We start from the raw sequence: 7220 nt of genomic DNA on the forward strand, positions 1-7220 counted from the left end.
AATGACATAAGCAACCCGAAAGAAAGCTAAACTTATCACAACTTTGGAATCACTGTAAAAGGTTTCGAGACATGAACCTTACGGGCGAGTGACGACATCTGTATGCTGTTGTAGCCTTTTACAATACGGAACTTTTATATCTTTATGAAAACTTCGTACTAGTCTTTTCTTTTAGTTTTTTGCGTTTTATATGTGAATCTTTCCGGTGAATTAAATTTGTTTAGATAAAATTGAAATATTGGTGCATGTTAGTATAACTCACCGGCATTTCCTCTCTCGCTTTACTGAATATCTGGAAGACTCGTAATATGCGCGTGAAGAAATAACAAATCCAGGAAAGAACGCAGCCTTTCGATTTGTATTTCGGTTATTAGAAGGCAGCTGTGTTACTACAAGCTGGGTGGGGCTGGTCGAATTGAGGGACGGACAGCCACCGGAAGTCAGATGCTTTCACCAAGTGTCTCAGCCCTTCAGTATCAAGATGATTTTATTTGAAACTTCGGACAACGCTACTTCTCAAGAATGCGTTTAGTCCACTTCTGGTTGCGTGCCTGGCCGGCGTCACTCGAAAGATTTCTACTTTACGCCGGCGGCGTGGTTCAGGGCCCGGTTGTTCGAAAGCCGATTAACTTAATCCAGGATTAGCGTAAACTTTTGTTTCATGTTTTCAACTTTTTGGTGACAGTTTCTTTTGCTTATTTTTGTTCTTCAAGATTGACCTCTTCTAATATAAAGTTTTGCAGAATATCAGCGTTGAACAGCTTTTGGGGGTAGAGAAATAAACTCCTTGGTTAATTTTTAATCTAGGATTAGGGTTAATCGGCTTTTGAACAACCGGGCCCAGGAGCAGAATCTGATCTCATGACAACCGTTATATTGGCTTTGACTACGTTTAACCTAAGCATCAGTAGCTGGCGATATTGTTGGCGTGGAGAATGGGGAGAGCCGCTGTGAAATATTAGTGTTTCACAGCGTTCATCCCCATTCTCCGCGCGGCTTCGCCGTTCGTTAATTTGCCTCTCTCACCAACAACACCTTCCGGCTACGCAGGCTAGTTTAACCTAGGATCAGTGCTTACCGTGTTTCGAACAAATACCCCTAGCTCAGTGCTTATTTCTTAAAAGTCGTTCAGTTTCCACTTTAATTCAATTGTAAAACTACAACGCGTTTATCCTTAAAAAGTTAATTCGGTTTCAACGTACTCAATTCAAGAAAGGTCACTGTAAAGCACTGAAAAAAACTCCAAATTCCTCCTTTTTGAAGAGGCTAAGGAAGTTATCAAAATCTAGAGCCATCCGTCATATGCAGTATCCATAAACTGCACAAGGTCGAACAAGGTGAACATTATGGCTAAAACAAGAGTCAGACTCAAGAAATCCCACTTGCGACCAATTGGTCAGTTATCTCGTGTCCGTATTAAGAGGGTGTTACGGCGCCGGAAATTCCGGATAGCGCTCGGAAATGGCGCGAGGATGCCTGCTAACACCCACTTCTCGGAAGTCCGGGCGGTGCAGAAAACCATTGGTTGTAAAACGACATCCTGTCCACATATTCTAAAAAGCAAGTCTTTTACCATGCGTGTGTCTTCAAGAGAACCGAAGAAAACAATCGTAAAAAATATCTGTGAAGTTTGATGCCTGAAAGTGACTTTCCGTTTAAAAATATGGCAGAGGCAAACATGGAGCCCGAAATAACGAAGGCCCTGAATGTGCTGAAGCTTTCTAGAAACGTACATTTGTTGATCTGGCCCCAGTTTTTCCGCACTATCCAGAGCATAAAATATACTTCACGTGAGACGTTGTCCAAACTTTTTGTACACGCCTTTACTTAGATGCAGCCTAGTGATTTAGGACGCTTGCCTTGAGATCCGGAGATCCCGGGTTCAAGACTCGACTCGTTCTGACCACTGGTTGAATTTGTTCCTGGTAGTCCCTGGTTCAACCTCTCATGCAGCTGCACTTGTAAATAACCAACTGGTTTGCCTCTGGCCAGTTGGGATTCTTAACAGTTGTTGTTGTGTTCTGTCGTTTCGTTAACTGTGTTTCATTGGCCCTGAAAAGTCCCTATGGGGAGCAGTTAATTAAGTATTGTATTGTATTGTAGAGTATGCATATTCAAGGTTATGCGCGCAAATACAAATATCTTTGAACAGATTGAAAATGTTGGATAGCGACTTATCCACCGGATAAAGTTATCCAGCTTTTGAACAATTGGGAGCCTGGAGCCCGTTTCTCGAAAGTCCCGGAACTTTACGAGTCATTTTCGGGTGTCACAATTTCCTTTGTGTCTCAAGAACGGAGAGGATTTAAGTCGTCAAACTTCACCTTCACAGTAATTTTTCTTTTTGTTGCCTTTAAAACATGTTAAAAGACCGGCTTTCCAAAACAAGCGGTTGCCAGTTTCGCAAATGGCTTTTCCGGGGCCCGAAAAGTTATCGGGACTTTCAAGAAACGGGCCCCTGTTCCTGAAGGCTCAACGATGTTTTGGGCCTTAAATTGATGGTCAAAACTACGATCCATGTACTCTGAGGAGGTCGGTTTTCAACATGCTAATTTCAAAAGAAGAAAATCAGTCAAACTAATTGTTTCTTCCTGTTTGCCAGAAGATACAGAGAGAAACTAATGGGAGCGCTGGCTCGTATCTTTAAAAAGTCTTGTTTTTACAGCAGAAAAGAGATCTGATAATAAAACAGGGCCCCGGTTTAGAACCAACTGGCAATGTTTCTTTTAATTCCTTTGCAAGTGATGTGTGTATCGTACCAGTATTTTCAGGGAATTTGCCGATTCGAAGTTGCGTTATGTGCATTTCCGTTATATTGCCATTTGCGAATATTTGTCGATTTTTCTTCCTCGTATAATGGTAAAAATAGCGAGTTAATTCGTTTGTACAAGGTGTGACCAATTTTGGTGTTTTTATAACATACAGACAGTCTGCACCGGAACATGTGTAACAACGCAATTCTGGGAATTTTACTTGCAGAAGTGATATTTAAAGAGCAAAAGCATGATGAAGTACCGGTTCCTTCGCAAATAAGCCGGGCTGCTGAACGTAACGAAGTCATTTCAGACGGTCGAAGGTAGGTATGTTTGCATGAACGATTTCTATTTATTGCTGTCAGGTGTAAGTTGGTCTCTAAGAAGTTAAATCTATACAGAGGCTCCCCAATCTTCTAAGGGGAACACGGAAAACGTTGGCATACTGAAGTCGCATCAAATAGGCTAAAATAGGGTCAGACAAGAAAGAATGCGACATCACTCAGTGGAATATTGTTTTATTGATGTGAAATAATCATAATTTCCACCGTAAAGCAAACACCTAGATATACCGATGTTCACGTTTGTCAGATATATTTTAATCTGGGCTTGGGTTTTACTCTCCCACTGACGCAATCCTACAATTTGATTGGAAACCAAGCCTTTCAAGCCAATGGACTTAACTATTGGAGGGTTTCTACCCATATTTACCATGTGAGCGTTAGCCCTACTAATGGTAATGGGCCCACCCAAGGACAGAGAAAAACTCTGACCAAGGTGGTGGCGTGGTTAGTTAGGTAAACTTTCTCGTTAACCCTTTCATTCCGACGATCAAAACGTACATTCTCATAACTAGTACCATATATATCTTGTTTTGCTAGTCATGAGTATTTGGTGTTACATCAAGGTCACAGCTCTTAAGCTGATGATAATCCTGTCTGACGGACATTTCATTGAAATTGTGAAGAAAATTTACATCTCTCCTGGGGGACAAATGGTTAACGGGAGAGACTGGGGACGTGTAGATTGAGCAGTTCCGGTAACGAGCCTTGATTTTCCTGTGCAGCCTTGACAGTTGTGCTCTGATTGGTAAAGCTACAAGTAGCATTACGTCATTTATTGCTAAAATCACCCTCGTCTAAATAATTGTAACACTAAAGTTCTAGGCAAAACGGCCGCTACATGATCCTTGATATTCTTGAAAAAAGAACAAAAAAAGATTGAGAAAATTCAGTTTGCTTTTACAGTCACTTTAGAATTTTAGTTTCAGGATCAATGAATATTGAGAAATAATCCCCTCGATTTACTCGACATTATTGTTCGACATAATTCATTTCTTTTTCGGCGAACTATCGCTGAATGGACTGACTAAGAAAATATAACCTTTTTTGAACTTGATCGTGGTGATATTGAATTCCTGAAGACAAAAAAAAAATAGAAAGGACAATGTGTTGGGACTTTACAAAGCGCGGTGGAAATCCAGCGCCTTAACATCTGGATCTCACCGATTAAGCGTGCGCAATGAGTTTGCTGAGATCACCTACATACGGGCAATGCGTATAATCTGGATCAGAATTCATTAGTTACGAGTCAAGTCCGTTTGCCTGAATACAGAGGCATTACGTTGAGACTTGAGTGTTGATAAATGAACCCGGTGTCCTTATGGGCGATAGGTCTGTCAAAATCAGAAACTTTCTACATCGGACGTGTACGTATTCGAGATGATCGTCAACGACACAAACAAATGTTTCCCTGAAAATCTTACAAGACAAGAGATTATTTTAGTGGGAAAACTACGCGACACGCTCCGATCGTTTCAATTTGATGGGACAAAACGTAACGATGGTGTCTCACCGATATAACCGCAGTTCATTGAGTCCTGACGAAACTGTATTGCCATTAGCCCTTTCCTTCTGAGAGTGAGGCCGGCCAGACCCGTCAGTTTGCAAAGAAAATGAAACAATCTGAAGGAACAGTTGCGTGATAATCCCTCGCATTCTTCAGGAGAAGTATGTATCACCCGGCTCCGAATTGTGTTAATTTGAAGGCGTTGTAATCTGTTGAACGCCAGACTGTTTTGCTCGTTAATGGAGACCGCTTCAGGGATGAATGGGATGAGATTGTCGCAATTCGGATAGCATAAGTAGATTAAACTCGTCCAAACGGTGTGCCTTCAATCACCGGAGATGTCGGCGACAAATGCTTCCTTACTATGTCTTCGTGGTGGCATTATGGGATCGCCTATCGCGAGGGAATCTGTCTAAAAATTTGCATTTCACCCGTGTTGGCACGTTCCTTTGAGAACAACTAACTACTTGCTGTTTGAGCAAAACAAATTTTAATAAAAATAGCACTCTGAATGTAAATCATTCTAAGCTTAAGCGGTGGTCATAAAAAATAAGAAAAAAACTATCCAAGGCCTTCCTTTAAGGCAAGCTTCAAGCTCAAATTAATTAATGAATTTTTCATAGCTTATTTCAAGGAAGTGCTTCTAAAATTATCCGTAACTTTGAATTCGTCATGTTCCTTTTTTAAAGCGTTTAAGAAAATTCTAGTTATCGGAGTTGCACAATTACATTCATGGATTTATCTCGAATTTAGATACTTGTTAAAAAGGTCTATATGTTTGAGCAACTTGTGCCATTGACTTCGTGTCAATCCAGTGGATTATGCAAGCTTTTCGAACAAGGAAGTAATCATAAGCGTGAACATACTGAAAGGGCGTTTGTGTGACAGTTTCATGTTCATTTCCTTATTTCGGCATATGTCGAACACGTGTTATGCTGAGAGGTGGAATTTCTTGAATTTGGGGAATATAATTTTTGTTCGTTCGACTTCGACGATTAAAAACGAAGGACTTGTAACAAGTCTTTTTCGGGGATAAGGTGATGTTTTTTGAAATAGGAACCCTAGAAGAAGAAAGCACTCCTGTTATATTTTCTCGGAGTAAAGTTCGGATGTTTATCTTTGTGGAATTATGTTTCGTATTTACGATTCCATCCTGCTCCACGGTAAGTTCTTAACGGAAGATCTATTTATGTCAGTCAATTAATCGCCCTCTTTTAAGAAGAGTGGAAATTAAAACATCATTTGGCGACTGAATTGCAGATGTTACGAAACATGTTACAACTTCCGCTGGAAACCACAACTTTTCGTACAGTAAAATTTGAATGACTCCACACCGTTTCTGACCTGAGCATTCCAGCTGACTCAGTCAACATATCATTCAGCGGGCTTTAACATCAAAGCCATAATAAAGCATACGGGGTTATAGTCAAGAGAAGTACTAAATCACAGCGTTCGCGTGAATACCCTTCATGTTAGTGTTTGCGGTTCATAGGTGAGTAGCTGTAGTATCAAGCTCTTTTTTATTTGATTAGGCATACTGACACCTTGTGCTTTTGCAGCGCCAAAAAATGTACTCCTAAGTAGGTTTCCTTAAAACGATGACACGCTAGGATTTTAATAAGAGACTGAAAAGCTAACTTGAAAAAACGAAAATTTATGAATCAATATATAATTTGGTTTAGTTCCAAGTGCATCCTTATGAGACTAGACGATCGCCGATCGGGAGATTTTTCATTTGCCCCGTTTGCAGGGCTGGTAAAAGAAAACTCTCAGAGGTCCTCAATTCTTTAACTCTCTTAGTTTTGAAATTCAAAATGCAACAAGTATCCTTTTCCCGTGATCTGAAAGCATTCCTCTTATCATAAATATTTCATCGTTTCCCTATTTGCTTTACATTTTTCTTAGCCTAATCTATGCTTCATACAATTATCTAGTATATTTTAATGTTTCACTGTTTAACAGCAGCTCTACCTATGAGCTGACATGTATACATCTGTTAATACTTCTTATATCAATTAATTGAGGGAGCTTATCTCTTATGATGGGCTTTCTTTAAGTTCTGTACTGAGACTAAGCAATAAATATGAACTTGAACTTAACATCGCCTTTTGCAACATGATAAAGGGACCAGCAGTTGCGTCGGTATACTGCTCATTAGCTTTCATTTGAATTGTCGCAGTTGAGGATTTCAGCCACAGATAACATCACACTCCATAACAAATAACGTAAAGGACGGAAGGCACTCCTCTGCAGTCCTAAAACAAAGCTTTTACTTTAGCGAATCAATTTTCGAAGACGCAGGTAACTGAAGGAGTCTTTTAGGTGTGAATTAGGACGCAAAGAAACACGACTGAATTATACGTCACTAACGCGGGAAAACGCGGTCAAGCATGTCTTGTTTGCTGTCATGCTCTTTCCTTTGATTGGCTGAGGAAGTTTGGCGGGAGATTTAAGCGTTGCGCCAATCGTGACTAAATATTTTTCACCTCCGTATTTTTCATGTATTGAACCTTGTCAGTCCGACAGTAGGATGTCCTAGACAGGGTTGTTCTGTAAAGCAAAAAAGCGAAGAGTTGGCGAAGAAAAATCCATTAAGGCACTTTTGCCTGAAGTCGTCTT

The 7220-nt window shown here is 40.3% G+C and overlaps 2 long non-coding RNA genes across 2 annotated transcripts in view; one reads left to right on the top strand and one right to left on the bottom strand.

Annotated features, from left to right (window-relative positions):
* LOC138044477 (uncharacterized) overlaps positions 1-3078 on the top strand; it is a 17122-nt gene extending 14044 nt beyond the window's left edge. Inside the window, exon 3 of the long non-coding RNA XR_011131436.1 lies at positions 2980-3078. This is a non-coding gene — a long non-coding RNA (uncharacterized lncRNA). The remainder of the gene's footprint in view (positions 1-2979) is intronic.
* A 748-nt stretch (positions 3079-3826) lies between these two features.
* LOC138044478 (uncharacterized) lies at positions 3827-6586 on the bottom strand. The gene is made up of 2 exons (XR_011131437.1): positions 4608-6586; positions 3827-4170 (listed from the first exon to the last, which is right to left on the bottom strand). It is a non-coding gene; the product is annotated as an uncharacterized lncRNA (long non-coding RNA).
* Positions 6587-7220: the final 634 nt, after the last annotated feature.

Source organism: Montipora capricornis, chromosome 4, assembly GCF_036669925.1.
Source record: "Montipora capricornis isolate CH-2021 chromosome 4, ASM3666992v2, whole genome shotgun sequence".
In the NCBI taxonomy this organism is placed as follows: Eukaryota; Metazoa; Cnidaria; class Anthozoa; order Scleractinia; family Acroporidae; genus Montipora; species Montipora capricornis.